General features: G+C 43.4%; 1 long non-coding RNA gene across 1 annotated transcript; it reads right to left on the bottom strand.

Moving 5' to 3' along the window:
- Positions 1-2,398: 2,398 nt before the first annotated feature.
- On the bottom strand, positions 2,399-23,613 carry LOC140686734 (uncharacterized). The gene is made up of 4 exons (XR_012060602.1): positions 22,777-23,613; positions 16,215-16,314; positions 6,718-6,850; positions 2,399-3,451 (listed from the first exon to the last, which is right to left on the bottom strand). It is a non-coding gene; the product is annotated as an uncharacterized lncRNA (long non-coding RNA).
- Between the last annotated feature and the right edge of the window lie 1,558 nt (positions 23,614-25,171).

The following is a 25,171-nucleotide window of genomic DNA, read 5'->3' as shown; positions in this document are numbered from 1 at the left end:
ATGACACACCCATAGGCACCAGGACAGTTCTGAGGCTAACTTTAAAACGTCAAACAGTGAGTGGTGGCCTCATTCCTGGGAATCCCTGCCCCTTCCCCAAAGCAGTTGGAATAATCCTTCTATTCATTAGCATATGAAATTACCAAGCCCATAAAAACTAACAACCCCACACCTCGTGGTCACTCTCTCTTGCCTTCCGAGATGGCCCGCACTCTGTCTATGGAGTGTGTATCTACTTTTACTTTAACCACCACCCTTGCCCCCGCCCCACACATCATGGCCTCTTTGGCCTTCTGAGATGGCTTACACTCGGTCTATGGAGTGTGCATCTTTCTGAACAAATCTACTTTTACTCAACTATCGCTTACAATTGAATTCTTTCCTGTGGGAAGCCAAGGACCCTCACTTGATGGGGCACGTCCCAGGGGCTGAACTGAGACCTGGGACATGGCCCTCCTCTCTGCCCCACGTTTTTTATCCTGTATCACCTCCAAGAAATAAAGCTCATCTGATGTTACCTTGATATTGCAAAAGGGAGCATCGGCTCAGGGTAAGGGGTGCCACACAGGTCATCTGTTATTGTGTTGTATCTGAGTCCACAGACTCAACCCTAGTGGCATTTGGGATGGCGGCTATGAAGTGACTTGGAGTCGCTAAATGGCCATGCACATGGGATCATGCTGGAGCCGGCTCCTCCTGGCCTGTGAGACCCACTTATTAAATGTTCAGGAATTTTGTGAGCTAGCTGTACAACCATCACAAACACAACCATCATAAAATTAAATCATATAAATTTACAAGGAAAAGATATTAAAAACAAAGGTAATACTCAAACTCATCACTTTCCAATTGTTTCCCTACATTTTTCTGTTCTCTATGCTTTGAGGTAATTTGTCTATCGTACCTGTATGGCAGAAATACTATACAACAGTGAGCCGCTGCCTGCCTCCTGCAAACTCCGCCTTCAGTAATGTCACCTTGATATCAGCCATGGGGGGGATATTTACAACATGGAAATCAGCAAAGGCTACAAACCAGAGCTTTGAACCACTTACCAGCACAGCACTGCACGCAAGGGCAAAGATGATACTACTGGGGTTGTTACTGGGGCAACTGCCCCTTGGACTGGGTTAGAGAAGGCGCCCACTGCTTTCTCTGTCTCGTCCATCCTTCTTTTATCCAGCATTCTGAACTCTCTTGTCAAAAAGACATGCAGAAGAGAGTCCCCTGACTGTATTTTTATTATTAACACTCAGTTTTAGGTTCACTTGCAGTCCTATTAGGTTTTGCCTCACCTAGTTTGATGCTCTGTTATTAGGGACATACACATCAGGGATTGTTATGTCTTCCTGGATAACTGACCCCTTTAGCATTACTCTCTCTTGATTTGTGTTAGCATGGTAAATTCTTCTCCATCTATTTACTCTTAAATATATGTGTCTTTAAAGTGGGTTTCTTATAGACAGCATATATTTGGGTCTTGTTTTTTGATCCACTCTGAAAATCTCTTGTCTTTTATTACATTTAGATCATTGATGTTCAAAGTGATTTTTTAATATAGTTGGATTAATATCTGCCATATTCATTACTGTTTTCTTTTTGTTGCTCTGGTCTTCCTTTTTTTTCTGCCTTTTGTGGTTTTAACTCAGCATTTTATATAATTCCATTTTCTCTCCTTTCTTAGGTTGTCAGTTATACTTACCTTCTTACTCACAGTTGTTGTCCTAAAATTTGCAATGGACAAATACAGCTAATCCAAATCCACTTTCAAGTATTACCATACCACCTCATGGATACTGTGAATACCTTATAAAAACAATCATCCTCTCACCAAAGTGGGTATAGAGGGAACATCTCTCAACATAATAAAAAAACCATCTATGACAAACCCACAGCCAACATAATACTCAGTGGTGAAAAGCTAAAAGCCTTCTCGCTAAATTCAGGAATAAGACAAGGATGCCCACTCTCACCACTTCTATTCAACATAGTCTTGGAATCCAGTCCTAACCACAGTAATCAGACAAGAAAAAGAAATAATAGGCATACAAATTGGAAGGGAAGAGGTAAAACTGTCACTATTTGCAGATGACATGATACTATAGAGAGACAACCCTAAAGTCTCCACACAAAAACCATTAGAAATCATAAATGAATTCAGGAAGTAGCAGGATACAAGATTAACATACAGAAATCTGTTGTATTTCTTTATGCTAATGTAGACAATCATCCTATTTCCTCCCTCCCATCTCTTGCTTCATTGCCATCACTCACTGCACTTACATATAAACATACTTAAGCATATATATGTACATAAGACAATTATATATCATCCTGTTGGTATTATTTTGAGCAAATTTATGTTAGATCAATTAAGAATAAAAAAAATAGAAGTTTTTCTTTTACCTTTATTCTTTCTTTGCTGTTCTTCCTTTCTTTCCATTGATCTGAGCTTCTGATCTACATTATTTTCCTTCTTAGAGAGAAAAAAACCTTCTTTTAGCATTTTCTTGCAAGGCAGATCTACTGGCAACATATTCCCTTAATTTCTGTTGGTCCAAGAAAGTCTTTATTTTTCCTTCTTTTTTGAAAGATTATTTCACAAGGTACAGAATTCTAGGTTGATGGCTTCTTTCTCTCAACACTTTAAATATTTCACTCCTCTCTCTTCTTGCTGGAGGTTCCTGAGAAGTTGGATGTAATTCTTACCTTTGTTCTTCCAAAGGTAAATTCCTTTTTTTCCTTTGGCTTCTTTCAGGATTTTTTATTTATCTTTGATTTCCTGTGCTTTGGAAATGATATGCTTAGCTACAGTTTGTGTATGCGTGTGGTGGGGGAGGCAGAGAATTTATCCTGCTTGCTATTCTCTAAGCTTCCTGGATCTGTGGTTTGATGTCTGCGATTTTGGAAAGTTCCCAGCCATCATTTCTTCAAATACTTTTTCTGTTCTTTTTTCTTCTCCCCCTGGTATTCCCGTTACACATGTTACACTTTTGTGGTTGTCCCACAGTCCTTGGACACTCTCAATTTCTGTTCTTTTCACTGTTAGGTTTTCCAGGAGTCTATTGATAAATATATGTAATATATTTATATTTATGTTTCACATATATATATATATCTTTCCTCAATTTCAGGGATTCTTTCCTCAGCCATGTCCAGTCTACTAATAAGTCCATCAAAGGCATTCTTCATCTCTGTTAGTATTTCCCAGGTCTAGCATTTCTTTTACAACTCTTTCTTAGGATTTCTCTCTCTTTACGTCCATTGTCCCTCAGCTCTTGCATGCGACTTTATCCATTAGAGCCCTCAACATATTCATCCTAGTTGCTTTAAATTCCAAGCCTGATCATTTTAACATCCCTGCCATGTCTAGTTCTGATGCTTGTTCTTCCTCTTCAAATTGTGTTGTCTTTTGGTGTGCCTCGTACTTTTCATAATCAGCCATGATGCCCTGGGTAAAAAGAATGGCTATGTATAAGGCTTTAGCAATGTGGTGGTGAAGTGTGGGGGAGGGGATGTGCCCTACGTCCTGTGATTACGTCTCAGCTTTTTAGTGAGCCTGTGCGCCTGGTCTGTGAACCTCATAAAACTCTGTTTTTTCTTTTCCACCCAGGTGGAACCAGATGGCCTGAGTGGGCTGGAGTTGGCTATTTCCCTTCCTCCCTCAGGTCACTTAGGCTCTGGTAATACCCCAGCAGTTTAGGCTCTGGCTAATTAGTTTCTCCTGAGGACAGACCTTGTTAAGAAGGCCCTAGTGCTCCAGCATGCAGCAAAGTGGTTCTTTCCCACCCTCCCGCCAGAAGCCTGAGTAGATTTTTCTCAGAAATTGGTAGAGCACCTGGAGGTAAAATCTTATCATGTTGTGGGGACCTCCCATTGACTGGGGTCCCCTTGGTGTTTTTAACTTCGTGTTTCCCTCACTAAGCTCCAACAGTTCATCACAGCTAAGATTTTCCTCCACAGGCACTGGCTGCTGCAGTGGTTTCCACTCAGGAGTCTCTGCTCAGATGAGCCATCACTCTCTGTATTTACCTGCCTCTCTAATCTCGGGCCCTGTGGTGTGACTGTGTCCTCCCCTCTTTTATAGATCCAAGGGGTTGTTGATTTCAGTCTCTTCAGTTTTTTACTTATTGTTAAGACACAAAGTGCAACTTCTAAGCTCCTTACACATGGAGCTGAAACCCTAAAATCCCTGCATATTTAGAGAGAGAATTTCTGATAAGAAGTATTCAGGGGTTGACATAGAAGATGATTTGGGCTAGTACCCATGTCCCTATTGTTCCATGGTCCTCATAGCCTTCTGAGTCTTTATTCATGGCTGCCCAATACCCCCACCCCCACCCAACACCTGTTTTTACCACAAGCTACCAGGTGGATGAAAAGCCCTCATTTTCCCCAGAAGGTAGAGGAAGGAGGAAGGTGTGACGAGTAGGGACACATGGCTCCCCCTGCCCTTTGAGTGGGTAATGTTAGTTTCCCTCCTGGACTGTCAGTCAGGTGACAATGTGATGCCTGCCCAGTGCCGGATTCATTCTGTGGCCTGCAGGGAGCTGGGGGCAGGCAGGCCAGGAAGATGAGATGAACAGCCAGGCAGAGGCCTGAGCATGACTCAGCCGGAGCAGGAAGGTGCTAGTTGCCAAGGAATCCACGGTGAAAGAGCTCCGCTTCTCCCTTACCAAGACACCCATGTGCAAGGATTCCCTCACATCACCCATACTTGGCCCAAACACCCAGGCCATTATGCCCCTGGCTGGCTCAGGCACCAAACGTGCTGGGGAATGATCTGGGGCAAGAGACATGGGAAGGGGCTCACAGCCAGGGACCACTGACCAGGGAGATCTGGACAGCTCAGCTCTGCATCTGCCACACAAACCAGTGACGCTCTGACGCCACGTGTGGGGCTGAAGCTCTTGTTTGCCTTTGGAAACTGACAAGGGTTTGAATAGTCCCTTCCCCACTTCCAGCCGAGCGCCAGTAAACATGAGCAAACACACTATTGGTACTATTTTTAGCAAGTGTATCTGATTAAGCAAATAAAACCTTTACTTATTCTTTCTTTGATGCCCTTCCTTACTTTATGTAGCTCCGAGTTTTGACCTACAATATTTTCCTTCTTAGAGAAACAGCATCTTTTATCATTAAGATACCCTCAATTCTTGTTTGTCTAAGAAAGTCTTATTTCTCCTTCCCTTTTGAAAAATGGTTTCACGGGGTACAGCATTCTAGATTGGTGGTTTCTTTCTCTAAAAACTTTAAATATTTCCCTCCTCACTCTTCCTGCTTTCGTGGTTTCTGAGAAATTGGATGTGAGTCTTATCTCTGTGCTTCCATAGGTAAAGTGCTCCATCCCTGACTCTACACTTCTGAGTCTTTTTTCATAAAATGAAGTATGAAGACCCCCTAAGCTCAGGGCATTGGAGGCCCTGGGCAGCCATGTGCACCTGCCCCCTCCCTCTTGACCTCACCTGCCAGGATGTGACGTGGCCAAGACCCCCATCTCCTTAGTTCTCTGCGACACCTTCACCCTCAATTCTCCTGCTTCCCCTGGGTCCACCGGGGCTGTTGGCTGAGGGCCCTCTTTTCAGGGCATTGTCCTGCTCCCCAAATCCCAGGATCAAGGTCTATATGAGAACAATCGATCAAGTCCCCTCCGTCTGCTACTCCAGCTTCCCCACTTAACCCCTCAGTGGTGGCCTGAACCTCCAGGTGCCTTAGCTTCCTATCGCTGCTGTGCAAAAGACCACCAAGCTAGGGGCTGGAAACGACACACAAATTCACTCCTCTAGTTTTGGGGCTCAGAAGTACAAAATGGATCCTGCTGGACCAAGATCTAGCTATCCACAAGGCTATGCTCCTTCCCAGAGGCTCAAGGGGAGAATTCATTTCCTTGCCTTTTCCAGTTTCTAGAAGGCGGCCGTTCTGCTGGCCGGTGGCCCTATCCTCTACCCTCAAAGCCAGCAATAGCTAGTTGAGTCCTCCTCACATCAGTGGGATGCTGCCTCTCCTGCCTCCCTCTTCCACATTTGAAGACCTCAGCCATTACGCAGGGCCCACTTGGTTAATCCAGGAGACTCTCCTTATTTTAAGGTCAGCTGATTAGCAACTTAATTCCATCTGCCACTCCATTCCCCCTGCCGTGTAACGATGCATTCACAGCTGGGGGGATTAAGACTTGGCCATCTTTGGGATAGACCTTATTCTCGATCACACAGGCCAGTCAGAATGCCCTCCCCAGGGTCTTCTCTGTGCCACGCAAAAAACAAGTTAGTCAGTCATCCCCTGTTTACACACCTCCATTGAGAGTAAGAAAAAATCTTTCCCCAGATTCTCCAGGCCTGGTCTATCCAGTCTCCGCCTCCTCCTTTGACCTCATCTCAGGCCACTTTTTCCTCCTCCCCCTTCGCAGGACCTCCAGACTGCATATAGTTCGTCATGCCCGCCTAGCCTCATCCTGATGCCTAGCCTCCACAGAGGCTGCTCCCTCTGCATCTGTTGAATAGTCCTCAGCCTCCAGGCCTTGGTCTAAGTGACGCCTCCTCATATAAAATTCTCCCTGATGAGGCCGTTGGCCTCTCTTCCCTTGTGTTTGTTATAATTTGTTCAACAACTAATCACAAGTGAAAACTGTCCCTGGGGACAGTGTGGGAGGCAGAATGATGCCCCCACCCTCACCCCAAGATGTCCACATCCAAATTCCAGAACCTGTGCGCATCTTACCCAAGTGGCAAATGGGCTTGGCAGCTGTGATCAAGTTAAGGCTCTTGAGACGGGGACAGTAGCCTGGGTCATCCTGGTGGGTCCAATGTCATCACAAGGCTTCTCATAAAAGGGAGGCAGGAAAGTCAGAGATCTGAAAAAAGACATGGGAGGACAGATCAAGGTTGGAGTTATGGGATACCCTTTGAAAATGGAGGATGGGGCCACAAACCAAGGAACTCAGGGGCCCTCCAGAAGCTGGAAAAGGCTAGTAACAGATTCTCCCCTGAGGCCTTCAGAAAGCACCAGCTCTGATGACATCTTGATTTTAGACTTCTCATCTTTAGAACTAGAAGACAGCATGCTTGTGTTGTTTTTTTTAAGCCTTTTTTTTATTGAGTTATAGTCATTTTACAATGTTGTGTCAAATTCCAGCGTAGAGCACAATTTTTCAATTACACATGAACATACATATATCCATTGTCACATTTTTTTCCCTGTGAGCTACCACAAGATCTTGTATATATTTCCCTGTGTTATACAGTATAATCTTGTTTATCTATTCTACATTTTGAAATCCCAGTCTGTCCCTTCCCACCCCCTGCCCCCTTGGCAACCACAAGTTTGTATTCTACGTCTATGAATCTGTTTCTGTTTTGTATTTATGTTTTGTTTGTTTGTTTGTTTGTTTGTTTTTTAGATTCCACATATGAGTGATCTCATATGGTATTTTTCTTTCTCTTTCTGGCTTACTTCACTTAGAATGACATTCTCCAGGGACATCCATGTTGCTGCAAATGGCGTTACGTTGTCAGTTTTTATGGCTGAATAGTATTCCATTGTATAAATATACCACATCTTCTTTATCCAGTCATCTGTTGATGGACATTTAGGCTGTTTCCATGTCTTGGCTGTTGCTTGTGTTGTTTTAATTCATGAGTTTGTAGTAATTTATTACAGCAGGAATAGGCAGCTCATCAAGATAGAAGCTGAGTCTGCTCGACATGGTACCCCCACACCCAGGACATAAGCCTTCCATGTGGTAGAGGCTCAGTAAATCTTTGATGAGTGAATGAAGGAACCTGGCAGGTGCTGCTGAGTGAAACACCCAGCAGACAGACGGTAACAGCCCCCATGTCCTCACTGCCCTCTGTACATACACTTCCTGGATGATTGCAGTTCCCAAAGGATAAAATATAGGAAACTCTTCTCAGAATTAGCATATACAGGACAAAAAAGGAAGGCTCAAAAAAACAGATTACAGGGTGGAGAGGGACCCAGAAATGCTACTGTCAATGAAAATAATCAATAAACAATCAAGAATAAGAATAGAAGAGAGTTTTATTTGAGCCAGACTGAGGGCTAGCCCGGAAGCCAACTTCCCAGATTATTCTGAGAAACTGGTCCAGAGAAGCAAGGTTTTCAGCACAGTTTTGTACCTTGTCAGAACAAAGAACATGAAGCAAGTCAGGGACACATTTCTTCAAGGTTTCAAAACAAAAACAAAAACAAAAACAAAAACAAACCCAGACCAGCTGTACATGTCCAGCATGGCCCAGGCTTAGGAAGGGAGTCATCATCAGAGAAGCACGAGTGTCCCGGAAGAGGGGCATTTAATCTTTATTTTTAACATGGACATTCTTTACTTCTGGTCAACGTGCCCTCTTCTTTAATAATTAAAGCAGATGTACAATGTATGTTGGATAGACCACAAACAGGCTGTTTTAGTTAGCAGAAAATTCAAGTTAACTCATGTATAAACCAGAATGACTTCATTCTACCTCAAATGGAACATTTCTTTTATCACTATCTATCCTCCTACTCTTGAGCCTGAAGGGCCCACAGCTCGCAGTCCAGATGCCTTGGGTATCAAGGAAGAGGTTGTCTTGCGTGAAGACTTCCAGATCACACAGCCTGTGGGTGGGGCTGAGCAGGGAGACCTTCCAGAGCCTCTGACTGGGTGGGGTGTCTTTTAAGGGACATGGTCACAGGGACATAGCAGGGAGGCGCCAGGCTAGGCAGAGGCAGCCTGGACAGGATGGTGGCGGGGGGCAACCCTGCACCCCTCACTGTACTGGATGCACAGATAAATGAAGTTCATGGCCAGAATTCTGACAGCTGCTTCCCTCATAGGCTAGGAAAGCAGCAAACCAACAGGTGTGAGTGTGGCAAGTGGGGGGTGCAGTGGTGGTGGCGGCGAGAATAAACTGGAGGGGGCGGGGTTTAAAGATGGAATTCAACTGTGTCCACAATGCTCATTTCCTTAAAAATAAAAGAATCTGAATATGGCAAAATGTTAACATGCTGGATTTAGGAGTGGGTTATATTATTCTGTCACTCTTTCTGTGTTTAAAATATCTTTAAAAAAAAAAACAGAAAAATGGAGAAAGTATTGCTCTCTGATGTGATTTCACAAAGGAATCACATTAATTTTCCATCATACACACACTGGTTTCGACGTAGGCTAATTGTCCATCTCTCTCACGCTTTCCTCCCATCACTAAAATAATTTTCTCTGTATGTACAGTTTATATAATCACCATCAGCAGTCTTAGGGCTTCTTAAAAATTCAATGAGGTTTCTTATCAATTTAATTATTTCCACACATTGTTTGAGTTAATTAACTTTCACTGAGTTGATTTACTCTTATAGTTGAAAAATGGTTTTTAAACTCCACAAAAAAGATTTGTAGAAGTCGACATAAAGTTGCTTGCTTATTCTTGAAATTATAGTTTTAAGACTATTTATCTGTATTTTCCAATCTCCCCACCAGCTACCACCCAGACATAAACTCTTCTAGTATTTTGTGTTTCCTTTTGATTGCTTTTTTTTTAATTTTTAAGTTTTTGCATTCTTTTTATTGAAGTATAGTCAGTTTACAATGTTCTGTCAATTTCTGGTGTACAGCATCATGTTTCAGTCATATATATACATACATATATTCCTTTTCATATTCTTTTTCATAATAGGTTACTACAAGATATTGAATATAGTTCCCTGTGTTACACATGATAAATTTGTTTATCTTTTTTTTATATAATAGTTTGTGTTTGCAAATTTTGAACTCCCAACTTTTGATTGTGTTTTTTCTTACAGTGCAGGTGAAAATATGTGGTTTTACACACATTTGTCTTCCTTGTTCCCCTTCAGACTGTACCATCAGCATTTTATATCATTAAGAACTCTTTCTAAGTGTAACTTTAGTGACTCCTTCACATTCATTTGAGTAGATACAATGAGTTGTTTACACCCGCTACTTGCCAGTATTTCTGGCGTTTCCCATTGCTATAGTGTGAGGTAAATATGTTTGTGTGTGAAACTTTCACCCCAACTATTTTTCTCAGGGGACTTTCCTAGAATTGGAGTTACCAGGCGAAAGGACACAAGCGTTTAAGGTTCTTGACATCATACCCCAAATGGCATTCCAGAAAGGATGTAACAGTGTGACGCAGCCACCAGAGAGTGTCTTTGCTCCAGTTAGCCGGATGAGAATTTAGGAAACGTATCTCAGGGGAGTTTCACTTACAATTTTTTTTTTCATCATTAGTGAACTAGGACATTTTTACCCAACCGTTTTTTTTTAATTGAAGTATAGTTGATTTACAATGTTGTGTTAGTTTCAGGTGTACAGCAAAGTGACTCAGTTATGCATACATATATATGTATAGGTATTTTTAGATTATTTTCGATTATAAGTTATTACAAGACAATGAATATAGTTCCCTGTGAAACTGTAGGTCCTTGTTTTCCCAATTGTTTTGAGCATTTTTATGCCTACTTTGGCCTATCCAGTCTTTGCCCACATTCTCCCTGGAGTCTACGGGTTCTCCGTATGACAAGTGTTAGCCCTTTTTCTACTAAGGACAGTAGCCCTTTATCTCTTCTACCTTTGAAGACCATTTGCCCCAGCTGACCATTTGCTTCTGCCCCCGGTAAGCAGATCTTGGCTCTGATTTTTTGGATTTGCCTGTCTCTCCAGGTTTTGAAGTGGCTGTTTGCTCTGTGACCTCAGTTCTCAGCTGGGTCCAAGAAAAGTCATTGACTTTCAGTTTTTTTAAGCTTTCTCTTAAAGATGGGAGCAATGACTTCTGAGTTCTTTATATGTCAGAGCTGAAACCAGAAGAGATTTATTTTTTCAGGAGCTTTTAAATTCTGCACTCAATTTCTGTAATGGTTAGAGGACTATTCAACCAGTAAAGAAGCTGAATTTGTAATTAAAAAAGCTCCCCCTAAAAGATCTCCTGGCCTTTGGGTTTCACTGGTGGAGGCTACCAAACATTGAATATTCTTATAACTTTGATTTGTTTAAAAAATTGCTCTTCCTGGATGATTGCCTACCTCTAATCCTCTTTCCATTACCACACTTTTTCATTTTCACCTAAAATGCATTTCTGCTTTGTGTCTCTAGTTGTGTATTTCTGTCTCCAGTACTCACCACCAGAATATGTGTTGTGGTTATTCTAACTTTGCATACTTAGTCACCATAGTCACATCATTATTTTAGCATATTTTCTTAGTCTTCCATTTGAAGCTTTAATTCCTTTTCCTTTCTCTTTCTCTATATACTTTATGACTTTGCTGATGGAATTTTAAAACAAGTGCCGATAGAAACAAATGATCTCTTGTTCCAACTGCCTTTGAGAGTGCCCTGACATGGCCCCTTTGGAATTTCACCAACATCAGTTAAAAAAAACAATGACAACAACCAGTAAGACAACTCTTAATCAGTTTCCAGCTTTGCCAGATTTATTCCATTAAGGGGTTGGGTTTCCCTAACTTTCCATCCGTTGGTGTGGAGGGGCATCTGGTTGGTGTCATGATTCAAACATTGCACTGGGGGCTCTGGGAGGCAGGAACTGTGTCCCAGCTGTGAGTTCCTGGACTCCCTCTTCTGGACTGTAGCAGTCGGGCAAAAAGGCCAGGAGCAATTTGGAGGAGTCACCTCTTGGGCCAGCAGAAATCTCCTAGGTCCCCGAGGCCGGGATTTCCAAACCAGACTGTATGTCCGCAGTACCCAGGAACCTTGTCAGATCCAGATTTTTGGCCTCCGTGCCAGGAGACTCTGATTCAGCAGTCTGGGCCTTAGAAATTTGAACAAAACCCCCAGATCTTTCTGCTACATTCCTGGTTTTGGAAAACTTCAACCCAGTGCATTCTGCTGCCTCCAGGAAGCAGCCCAGCAGTACAGGTCTCAGAACCTGCTTCTCTGTCTGGAGATCTTTTTTGGAGAACAATTTTTGGTTACCCTTTTCCTGGTGTTTATCAATTCATAAACTTTACTGAGCTACTCATTTAACTCCTGAGTACACAGCCAGGTCCTGAGCAGGACACTCACAGGGGCTTGAGTCAAAGCGAGAGATGAGAAGTTTGCTTGAGTTGAATGTCTGGGCGGGCAGCAGTGTGAATGCCCCTATCACATCACGGATCCCCAGCTCCACGGAAGCCAAGAACAGGCTTTTAAAGCAGCTGGTGGAGATGCTGCTATTTTCACCAGAGCCAGGCCTGCATGTTTCCTTTAGCAGGAAATGTCCATGGCCTTGCCGAGCAGACCAGACCTTTGCAAAGCAGTAGTCTTCTACATCTCCCACCACCAGGACCTCCCTCATTCTCTCTGACATCTCCCTTTCTGGCTCCAAGTCTATTTCTCCAGGCTTGCCTCCTTTGGTCTCCAACTCCTGAGTGTGGCACCCTCATCCCATCATTCACTGGGCAAACTCCCCTGTCTGGAGCAGAACTCCTACTGATGGCCTTTGCTAACAGCTTGTCAGACAAATGAGTTTCCCATCTTTCTTTTTTTTTTCTTCTTTCTTTCCTTCCTTCCTTCTTTCTTCCTTTCTTTCCTTCCTTCTTTTCTTTCTTTTCTTTTTTCCTTCCTTCCTTCTGCTTTGTAGAATTTCATTTTTCCTATCTTTTAAAATTGAAGTATAGTTGGTTTATAATGTTGTGTTAGTTTCTGGTGTACAGCAGAGTGATTCAGTTATACACACATATACAGATTCTTTTTCATATTCTTCTTCATTACTGGTTACTACAAGCCATTGAATATAGTTCCCTGTGATCTACAGTAGGACTCCTTCTTTCTTATCCAGTCCTGGTCATACTCACTCAAAGCAGCACCTGCTCCAATCACTCTTCTGCACTTTGACCTGCTGGGTCTGCTGGAGCAGCTGCTGCCAAGAGTGGCCAAAAGTGACCTGGGCTGTACTATACAACTGGGTGCCCATGGTCTCAAGGAGCTGGGAATGGAGTTCTAAGAAAGTGAGAACTATGACTCACCTTATCCAGGCTGAGATGTGTGTTTCTGCCTCATGAGGGTTTTCCTTCTGTACTGCTAAACCAGCCCTACCCCGACTCCTCGGTGGACCAGAGCTGGACAAGCCCCACAAAGCAAGGAGGCCAAATTCTATGAGACCAGGTCACTGGGTGGGTCTGCCTTCCTCACACTCTGGGAAATAAGACATTGCCATGATCCTGAAAACTGCTGAGAACCTGATATTCTTGGGAGTGCATTACCTTTGGGCAAGTAAGTGGCCCTCCCACTGTCCTCTCCAAGGTCCCTTCTCAATCTGTTATTTCCACCCCACCAAGGAACAGGGGGCTGTCTAGGGCCCTGGCACTAAGCCATTCCCAGAGTAGGGCCGTCTAGGTTGGATTTGTTTTCATCTTACCCTTGGGACTGTCATGTATGGTACAGTGTGTGCACTGCACAACCCATGGGATGCCATTTACACAGATTGAGGTGAGTGAGGCAATGCCCTGCTAACCCTAATCCTTCACACTTTCCCCTGACCCCTCCTGATCTACGTCGTATGACTCTAAATCAGAGATTGGCAAACCACAGCCCACAGACCTGCCACCTGGTTTTGTAAAGTCGTATTGGCCCACAGCCACCCCTTTTCATTTATGTATTGATTATGGCTATTTTTGAGCTAAAAGGGCAGAGCTGAGCAGTTCTGGTGGATACTATATGGCTCACAAAGTACAAAAATAATGTACTCTCTGGCCCTTGACAGAAAATGTGTGCCAACCACAGCTCTCAATGGAAGGGGATCAGAATCTTTATTCTTTCACCCAGGTTTCCCAAGCCCCCACTTCAGCACCAGGCTGCGCCTCCCCAGTGCTCCGAGATCACCAGGGAGCTCAGATGCACCTGGATTGTCTGTGGGCTCTGACCTCACCTCGGTTTGCAAGCCATACAGCTGCTCAGGGCTCTGTCTCCTCATGGGGGTGGTGACAGTGCCTCCTCACAGGTGCTGGAAAGATCCGTGAGGTGACCTATGCAGCCTTACCTGGCTATTAAGCACATGTGCCGTGTGAAGCCAATGGGCTGAGAGGTGGTTTCTCACAAGGCCAAGAGGCTCTCATGAGGTTCATGAAAACACATGGGGCTCACAGCTGTCACCCACTCCGTGCTGGTTGGCTTAGTTTCCTTTCTCTATCTTCTTCCTCTCTCCTTTCCCACCCTCCAAATTATCATCACCCCCCACCCCACCAGCAAAAAACCCTCACACCCTGTGTGAGAATGCAGCCAGGGACCCCTGATGGCCTCAGGAGGCGGGAAGGGCCTTTCTAACAGATACTTGGTGTCACCAAGGCTTCCCTAGGACCCTGGGTTAGCGTCTGGAGGCTGTGCTTAGGAATCTCAGATCTCACTCTGGAAACCTGTCACCCCTCGGAAGGAGCAACCACACTGGGGAGGCCCTGTTCCCCAACAATAGGTCCTGTTATTCAGGGGATGACCCCCTGCCCATGGGGCCCCTCATGGAACATTCACCAGGGGGGCCTCCAGCTTAGGGGGTGGGTGTGCTGTCTTTGGTGCCACAGCTGATGCCCAGAATAAAACTCTAGTCCAGAGACAGTGTAGGATGGGGGTGGGGAAGAGGGACTTCCATTCTCTGGCCCAGCATCTCTACTCCCTGCTCTGCTTCCCATTGCTTGTGCTGCCTGCTCAGTGGTGAGGTGATAAAGAGACACACAAGAACTAAAGGTCATGTGGGATGAGAACCACCAAGAAGGCTGCATATGGGCAAAGCAAAAGGGAGGGGCCAAAGTGCTTCAATATCGAACCATGAACCCCAGCACACAGGCACAAATCCCAAGTAAGACAAGCCCTGCCCTGTCCCTCTGGGCCCAATGAGACTATCACTTGCTCTTGTCTCCCCAAAATTGAAAAAGGTAGAGTGGCTGAACCCAGGAGAGCTGCTGAAAGCAGCAAGTTGCCTCCTCCATCAAGTTTACCAATATGGTGGGGGTGACTGGTGGTGAAAAGGAGGGAGAACCTACCGAGGATGCCCCTAAGGGCTGGCACTGCATGCCTGCGAAGGCTGACCCTCAGATCACTGCCTTTCTCTGAGCCTGATCCACGAGCTGGGACACAGCAAGCCCTCAGCCCTGGGACACCAGACTTTCCCTTGTAGAGTTGACTCTTGAATGACACAGGTTTGAACTGCTAGGTCCACTTACATGTGAATTCCTTTTTTCAGTAGTAAATACAACAGCCCTACATGATCCGTGGCTGGTTGACTCCGAGGACACAGACAGACCTGTACACTGAGGACAGACTATAAATTGCATGAGGATTTTCAGCTGCGCCCTAACCCACCATGTTGTCCAAGGGTCAACTATACTTCCCCTCTCCTCTCTCCTTTGTGCCCCCTAAATTCTTCCCTCCTCCAACCAAGCCTCTTAGAAGAATTCTAGGCCCCATTTCAGGAATTCAATTTAGTTCATATTAACCAAGTAACTGCCCTGAGTATGAGGCATGAGCAGGTGTTTCTACTTAGAGTTTCCATCACCCCAAATGTATACTAAATGGTCCACATACTAAAGATTCCAGTTACTGAAATATACCTAGTGCTTTCCTTAAAGGCTTCCTGCCCGTTTTTCCATCTCTACATTCCTCATTGTTACGATGACCCATACCCTCAGGCAAATTCAGGAAATCCCACATTTGTGAGCCCTCCCCGCTAAGGAAATGTGCTCGGATCAGGTTCCCCAGTAGTACAGCCTGAGAGCAGAATTTGTGTGTGTTTGGGTTTGGAGGTGCTCAGGAAAAGGGAGAGAGGAGAGTGGGATGGAGTGACGGGAGGAGCTGAGTAAGGATGTGGTCTCGGCTAGAGACAAACCAGCCTGACCTCGCGGGGAGCTCAGAACCACGAACTACACCACTGACTCGGTCCCACGTGGAGGGTGGGGGCCGGCTTTTGTACCCGTGTCAGTCAGTCATGGGGTGCAGGGGCAACCACCCAAGCAAAGAAGCTCCTGTTTGGCCCAGGGCTGTTCTCCAGAGGAGGAGACAGCTTTGAGCCACTAGTGAGTGACCACACTCCCAACAGCTGGGAGTGGTGGCACCAGCCCAGCAGAGAGGATTTGGGTGGAATATCACAGCACCTAACCGTGGTCACCCCTGACAGCTCACTGTGGAGTGACAGACCCCTGAATAGGTCAGAGAGGTTGTTCATCCAAAGCCCTTTCTACAGACGAGAAAACTGTGGTGCAGACAGGGGAGGGTGACTTACCGAAGCCACTACGCTCATCTGTGGTAGAGCAGGACCAAGGGTCCAGACTGCCTCACTCTCAGACCTGGCTCGCAGGATGGGCACTGGCCTGATTCTTACGCTAAGAACAAACAGTAACAGCGTTAATCAGCTCTCAGTAGTGTCACCAAAAGGCATTAGTTGTGGGGGTTAACATATCATGGTTACCACTCGTTTGCACGCAGTGCTTTAAAATTTATGGCACTACTGTTGTGGAAAAGTACCCCCAAATATGTTTTTCTCCTTGAGTAAAGGACATGTGGAAAGAAGTCCTATATTTGCTCAAACTTCTTCGAGAGAAACGTGGTCCACGTGTTAATGACTGTGGACGGCAGGTGTAAAAGTGACAACATTCCAGATGTAAAAGGCAAACACAACGGTGCCCTGTGGAAAACTTTGTTCTGGGATGTTGAAGCGCTTTTTTTTTTTTTTTAAATCTTGCATGGCTCAAAAATCTGACCTTTTGATATACAAAACTGCCCAGTCTTATAATGCAAATTTAAAACAACCTATTAATGGTGCCAGACTATTTTTCAAAACTGCCTTCACTTGCAGCAAATTGATACATTCATTCAACAAACTGTGATGATACGGCTGCACTTGAAACCACGTACTGATATTGATGGGCAAGACGTTTATTCTGTCAAGGACGGGGAGAACAGACGAGGCTTTCTGTAAATCGAGCACATCACCAAGTCTGCCAGCTCTGACAGACCTTATTATGAATGCATGTGGAAGCACGTAGGCTGTAAGACAGTCCCAGCGATCTCTGCCTCCAGGTGTTGACACCTCGTGTGATCCTCTCCCCTTGAGTGTGGAAGGGACCCATGACTTCCACCCAACAGAATCCAGCAAAGTTGATAAGATGTCACTTCTGTGATTACATTAATGTCAGAATATAATGGACGTCTTGCTGGAAGACTACTGCCTTCTCAGCCTACATGATTTGATGAAGGAAATGACCACATTGGGGAGGTTCACGTGGTGAGGACCGCCAGTTAGTTACAGAGGTCCTAAATCAGGCTGTATGGAACTGAATCCCAACAACCACGTGAGCCTTGAAAGCAGATGCTTCTTCAGGTGAGTTTTCAGATGAGACTCCAGCCCTGGCTACCACCCAGATTGCAGCCTTGTGAGAGATCCTGAAGCAGGAGAGCCAGTTATGCCATGACTTGATCCAACTGTGAGATAATAAATGTGTGTTGTCTTAAGATGCAGTGAGTTTTTACGCAGTAACAGATGTGCAACACATTTGCCGGGGAAAATATCTATAAAAGGGAGAGAGCTGGAGTAGGAAGTGTGAGCTGACACGTGTAAAAGAAGCAAGAGGAGGAAAGTTTGGGCAAGAAGGATCAAGACAGCAATGCAGTTCCAGGACACTTTCCGTCTGGTCAAAAAAAAGGGAGTACTTGAGCCAATTTGCCCCTTTAGAGGAGTCCTGTATCAGGCAGCAATGACCTGGCTCTGGTACCCCTGTCGTGCTTAGTCATCAGCTGGGAGCTGTCTAAGATAAGTGTGGCCTTGCGGGGAATGCAGAAATGGATCTAGAGGGGCAGCTTCTGGGGTCAGTCAATTTTCCCTCACAGCAGAAGATCTGAGCAGTGCTTTCCATGGTCACCTCACCCTTTACTGAATACTAAGGTATTTTCTTCCTCATCTCAGCTTAAATTTCACTCCTCAAGGTTTCCCCAACAAACTGCCACAGTCTCCATCTCAGCACCTTCTTTATGCCTTCAGAGTATTTACTGAAAATTGTAATTATTTTGCTTACATACAAATAAATGCTTTTTAAGCTTCCCCTCCCCTCAACCCCATCCCAGCTTTAAGTTACATGAGGACAAGGAGTTTGTTCTGTTCACTTTTTGTTAGCTCACGGCCTCGTGCATAATAAATAGACAACACGTGGTTTGAATGGATAAACCTTCACAATTCGTTTAGGTTTTTTCCTCCTCTAAGTAGTGGATAGCTGAATCTAAACCTCATTGTTTTATTCTTTTGATTTTTGTATTACTTGAGAATCTGTCTTTTTAACTGAGATGGTAACAATTTCCTAGTGCTTCTGTAACAAATCACCACAAAGTCAGTGGCTTTAAATGACACAACTTTATTATCTTACGGTTCTGGAGGTCTAAAGTCCAAAATGGGTCTCACTGGGCTAAAATCAAGGTGTCAGCAGGGCTGTGTTCTTTTCTGGCTGCTGTAGGGGAGAAACGTTTCCTTCCCCTTCCAGATTCTAGAGCCTCCTCCCACCAACAAGTAGTCCCCTTCCACCTTCAAAGCCAGCAGTGTCTGGCTGGTCTTTTTCTCACTGCACCTCTCTGACTCTTCTGCCTCCTCCTTCCACATTTAAAGGCTCTTCTGATTACATGAGGCCTATCCAAAGAGTCTAGGGTGATTTTCCTATTTTGAGGTCAGTTGATTAGTAATCTTAACTCCATCTGCCACCTTAATCTCCCTCTGCCATGTCCCATAACATATGCACAGGTTCCAAGGTTTAGGAGTAGGCAGGCTTGGGGTCTGCCTACCACAGGATCTAACCCATTCATATTTGTTGTTGTAATTGCTATGTTTTGACTGATTTATTTTATAGTCTATTTCGTTTTATATTTATGATTTTTTATATTTTCTTTTTGTTTACCTTTTTCTTGCTGTCAATTCTTTTTCTTGTTCCTTTCTTTCCTCTTCTAGTGGCTTTGAACTTTGAAATCCTGTTTTTATCTAGTGCTTATCTATAGATATTTAAAACAAATTAAAAATATTTTGTTCTAGTAAAGTGAACAATTAATTAGTATCTAGAACATCCTCTGTCCCTTAACCTAATGACTCATTTAGCATGCTTTCACCTTTCTCTTACCCCCACCCATCTCTCTCATTTTGTCAGCATCATCAGATTATAATATATCACTGCTAAATAATTTTTGGTTCTACTATTTATAGTATATTTAGAAGTCACTACTTCAAACTAACATTATAATTCAGACAATTTTTTATAAGTTTTACTGGGAGGGTATTTTGGTGTTTTGTTTTGATTTATTTCCTCACCTCTTTTTAAAATAAATTTGTCTTTTTTTCCAAAAAGAGATAATAGGTGGTAAGCTTTCTGGGTCCAGGGAGTCTTCATGGTAATGCAAACTTCTGTAGTTGCCTGGGACTCTCGTTCAGAAGAGCCCTACACTTGGTTTAATGTCCTGGTGTTGTCATCTTAAAATTCTTGATATTTTTAAACAAGGGGCCCCACATTTTCATTTTGCACTCAGTCCCACAAGTTATATACCCAGTCTAGTCTGGGTTTTTGCATGTTTAAGAATATTGTTATTTGTTCTTATACTTAATGATAGTAAACTGGGTACAGAATTCTAGGTTCAGAATCATTTTCCTTCCAAATTTTGTAGTTTCCATTTTGAAGATGAGCAGTCAGGTGCCAGTCTGATTGTAGAAACTTCCTGTGGAAGTCTCCCTCTGAAAACGTGTAGGATTTTCTCTTTATCCTTAGCCAAGGATCCTTGGCGTCTTTAGAGGTTGAAATTTCACTAGGTGATGTCTCTGTGTGACTTTTTCCCCATTATTGCTTCTCAAGAAAATTCACTTTAAAAAATGAACTATTTTCTATTTCCTATTGAAAAAATTTTAAAGTCTTTCTGGAATGTTTATTACATGGAGGAGAAATCTGGGAAATCCAATATTAACACCTTTCATCAGCTTGTTTTTCCTATTTTCCTGTCTCTTTCAAAGACTTCCTTGACTTTGCCTTCCAGATAACATCTCCAGGCAAGGGTTCTCCTGTCAGCCAACAGTAGTTCTGGAGAAAGGTCAGGGTGAACCAGTTGGCAACCAATGCCAGTAGGAGTTGACCCACCAAAAGCCACATGGGCTGGGCACCGGTAGCATCCACCCTAACAAGTTATATCTGTGAAATAAGTGTACCTTTCCCCAGGGTTCTTATGGGGATTAAATAAAATAATGCTGTAAAGTTCACAGCACACTGTTAGTGTTCCATAAATGTTAGTTCTCATGAAAGATGAATAGTATTTGAACACTATAGTTTCTTAATACCAGCTTCTCATGCCTGCCGCAGCTTTCCTGATTCCCCAGGCCAGATGCAATCTCTCTCCTTTTGCAACAATGCAATATGTTTATCTTACAGTATAGTTAACAAAAGCACACAAAAGACTGATAAACAGAAACAGGTTCCCAAAGAGCTTATAACTCAGTAGGAGAGAGTGTGCACCTTACTCATTTTCTTGACTAGTGTCATTCTGAAAATACCTAAGTACTTCTGCTTTAATCGTTCTGCTGTAATTATTCTGAAATCATTGTGAAATCTACCTAATCATTCTAAAAATACCTAAGTACTTCTGCCTTGCTAAACTGCTGGCGGTTTTGCAAGATCTAGTTCAAAACTTAGCTAGATTAACTAAGTTATCTACCTTTGTCACATCTGTGATTTTCTGAAAGATCCTGCCCACCCTAAAATATGGCAGGCCAAACCTACACTACTATTTATACTGTTTGGCAACATTATACGCAATGAATTTCAATAAAAAAACAAAACTCAAAAGGGAATGAGACTGTTTTGGTTCTAATGCCCTGGCTGACCACTCATTAGCTGTGTCATCTCAGGCAAGTCACCTACCCTCTTTGAGCTTCATCTTCCTCCTCTGTAAAATGGAGGTGGTTTTTGGAGATACCTTTCAAAAGTACCTGGGTCCATGCCCCACCTTCCCCATATACACTTCCAGTTCGGTATGTTGTCCTTAGGATGAAATGCAAGATCTTATGAGGTACCCAGAACAGATAGGATGAGATAAGGTATTTGTAGCACCTTTTGTAAAAGGGCTGTGTGTTCCCCGTCTTTATCCACAGGACACCATCTTCCTCCAGTCATCTGAGATGACCATCTTTCCATTCCTCAAACACACTGAGTTCCCCGTTGTATATTCTCTGCCAAGCTCATCATGAATCGCTGCAGTTGAACAGTTTAACTCCTCATTATCAGAGAGGGGACCTACTGCTTTTCCACTAGTGTGGATCTCTTGGGAGCTCTGTCCAAGGCCATGATGGTTAGAGGCACCATGAAAACCTTAAAAACTTTTATTTTTAAATGAACCAATTTATTCTTTGCTGCTCCTTGCTGCTTAGTCCCCCCCCCCCCAAAAAAAACCAGCTTAGGAACCAGGAAACCCTTGCTTTTACATGGAATTCTAAGCCACACATCAGATTAAAAAGAGCAGTTTGGAAGTGCAGTGAGGATGCGAGCTGTTGGAATGCTGAGGGTTGGGTCTCTGCATATTCAGACATCAAGAGTTTTCTGTGCAAGTCTTGGTGGGGCCCATTTTGAGCACTTAGGCCTTATTCCTCTTCCTTGGTTCTCAGCTGTGTCTCTGATAGTGGAGTTGCCAACCTGACTTAATGTGACACCTGACTTAATGGCTGGCTCCTGTCCCCACAGGCCAAAGATGAATGAATGATGAGATGGATGTCAGAGCTCCAATTCACAAGTCACACAACTGTGATCCTCAGAATCTCATATTATATTCGTACATAAACCCCTGTCAGAGCCAGCTTATTATTTTCAAATTCCTTCTTTATCAGGATCCGGGAGTGGAGATATGGAGGAAATGTATCAGAAGCACTTTTTAGGGTTGTTATGGGTTAGTTTTAGGGAATTACGAATAGTTTCCATCAGCAGCACAGAAGTTTAAAAGCATTCATTCTTCAAGATTTTTGCTGACTTCTAGACCAAAAAGATTTCACTAATCTTACCGTATAGTGGGTGCTCTGGGGTTCTGTGTCATGTAAAATACTGGGGCACTTTACTATCTGAAATTGTTGGAACCTTCCCAATTTATGAGAATTTGGCATTTCTCAAGAATTTAAGCGTTTTGCTTTTGTTGGCTTAGTAAAAATGTACAGCACTACAGCTATGAGATGACAATGAACCAGCATGGCTCCAACCTAGGTATGAGAAATATAATTCAAGAGAGGGCAGAGGCCTCGGAAATAATGGGCCAACAAAATTTTGCAAACTCTGGAGCCACTGGTGGGCATGGAACAAGACCTGTGAAGCCAGCTAAGTTAAAGACAGAAGGACTTTAAAGGAAGCTGCTTTAGGGAGATGAGGCAGAAACGGCCGTTTCCAGAAGGGGTATTGACCACAAACTAAACTGGGTTTTTATCTTAGCAAGATTTGGGACCTCGTTCTCTAAAAGCAGTGCAAATACCACACCACTTTTCTCGCACTGGCTAATTCTTGTTCACATTTCTATGGTAAAGTGAACTCTCCACAGAATGCTACGTACAGAAATAAGATGCAAATTCGTCTTTCAGTGATGCAAACCCCTACCCAGCCAAATCTCAAGATTGTACAAAAGGGACACTGGAAAACAGTGATCTCAAAGTCTGACCCAAGAGTTCTGCTTCCAGTCTAGCTGAGATCCTACTGGGGACCAACCCAGCCACCTATATCAGCTATAAACTGGACAACACCAAGAAATAACACCCTAAATGCACTAGAGAAAGAACAAAGGTAGAGTCAGGAACTAACCTGATACTTGGAGCAGAGAAGAGCATTTTCACAGCTCTTATAGCCTGAGGGAAAGCCACAACTCTGGCCCAGAACTCTGGTAGACGACCAGCAGTCTTTCTGGCTTCAAGACCCAGAGGGTAGCGTTCAGGGTAAGTACAACCGCTGCAAAATGACGGAGGGGAGCCCTGGGGAGTCAAGAGGGAGAGTCAAGAAGGGAGCCTCAAAGTCTGGACATAACCTCTGCCCAAATTTCTGGCTGGCTGTATGGGCCAGACTATAGCTAAGGATAAAATAATTGAACTGAGATTTTACTTGCCACCAAGAGACAGCATTTCTAAAGCTGTCAAAGCACTGGATTTGGGTTCAAACAAATTAATTACCTGATAAACCAAACAAAAACTCAACACTCCCACGTCACATGTATTGGAAGTAGACACCTAGGCCCCACCCACAGATGGGCAGCATGAGAATCTCCTGGGGGTGTGGCTCAACTCTGCACTTTGTAACAAGCAGCCTCAAGGACTCATGCACACAGAGTTTGAGCCTTGCTGCTCTGCAAGTTGGCTTGGTCCAGACCTCACGTTCAGACATTTGCTGAACCAGGCTGCACTTAAAGGTGTGGTGTCTGCATTTGGCTGCCAAGGAAGATGTGTCAGCTGCCCACATTTGGTACGGGCCACATGAAGCTGAGAAGTCATTCCCAGGCACAGAAGGGATGCGTTCCTCCTTAATAATCATCACTGAAAACTTTTATGGTATGTTACAACACATACCCTATCACACATCACGGGACGGCTGGCCCTCAGGGGTCTCCTGCAGGTCAGCATGAGGAAGCCTTCCTCTGCCATCTTTTACTCTCCATATCCCTGAACCCCCATGCCCATCCCACCCCATGGAAAGCAGCATTTTCAAGTCTTGAATAGGTGTGTATTGAAGCTCTGTAGGGGTTTTCACAAACCAGCAGAAATATAGCAAGCTGGCTGGCGCTGGAAGGTGAAGTACCAGTCATTCCTGTCTGGTATATTAGTCTCAACATTTAATTGTTTCCATTGCTGTAACTCCCAATTATAAACACATTCATAGGTTAAAAACTAGGAAACAACTCACAATGGACACAGCAAACGTGGCAGGAAATGTGTGTAATGCACTCCCGCCCTGGTCATTGTGACTAACATGTCTAATTTTACCAAATAGGAAATAGGGCCCAGTCATTCAGCCTTTCATAATTGTCTCTCTAACAAGTGCTCCGAGACAATGTGACAAACCTGATTTAGAACCCTTACCCCTTGCATCTGTCAGTTAAGTGACCCCTCTCTCAGAATGAATGCAATGTTTAATAAGGAAAAAGGCTTAGATTATTATAAATTTTCAGTTAATGGGCACTTCAATGGAAACCCCTTAAGACTTAAGTGAGTATAGAGAAAATTTTTTAGGAATTAAAATATGTGGTGAAATAAAATTCCTTACCCATTCATTTAGTAAACTATGTGACAAGAATGTTTTTCAATTTCAAATTTGGGACCTAACCTAATTAAGTGATCCTAAAAGCCAGGCTACGGCCAGAAAATGGGTATTTTCTACTCAGTTCTAATTATATATGTTAAAAATTTTTGTCTAAGTAGAGTTTTCACAGGAAATAGCAGGAGAAATATGGGGGTGCATATGAGATGGGAAGAGACAGAGAAAGAGCTTAACAGATAGAAATATGTATTTTAGTTCAGGTCCCTCTTTCAAAAAGTTTAAGCAAAAGAGGGCAGATGAAGAAGGTAGATTCATGCCAGGATTGTATTTCTATCTTAGAGAGAACAAAGACCGGTCATAATGTCATAGCTCAATTTTCAACATTAAATCACTGAGACTTACAGCCTTCCACATTCTGAACATCTATCCCTTCTTCCCTCAATCTGTGTCTGCACATCCACACAGAACACAGAGCCAGTAAGTCCCTTTAGTTATTTTTTTTTTACTTATTTCACATGTAATCAAGATTTTTTCCTATATTTTATAGAGTTTTTATTAAAACAAAAGGAATGCACAAGGATCCAAAATTTACAAAAGCATTTACAACATAATGAATTGTCCCTCTTCAAAGCTAACCACTGTTAACAAACTCATGTAGGTATCTACCTTCCCCCAAAATGTCTATATATATGAATATGTGGTATGTCTTTACATAACTCCAGAGACACACACTATTCTGTATACATCTGTGAGTGTGTGAATGTGTGTGTGTGCGTGCACATGTGTGTATGTATACATATGAAATACTATTCTGAATTCTGGGTTTTTTCTTCACTCTTTTCATTAAAGATATTTTGGAAATTTCCCCTATTGGCACTTACAGACAGACCTACCTCATTTTCCCCAGCTTTACTGCAACTTTACTGACATGTAAGTAAGTTTAAGGTGTACA

Source organism: Vicugna pacos, chromosome 17, assembly GCF_048564905.1.
Source record: "Vicugna pacos chromosome 17, VicPac4, whole genome shotgun sequence".
Taxonomy (NCBI): Eukaryota; Metazoa; Chordata; class Mammalia; order Artiodactyla; family Camelidae; genus Vicugna; species Vicugna pacos.
Note: the sequence above shows the minus strand (reverse complement) of the source record. Positions and strands in the feature narration are given on the sequence as shown.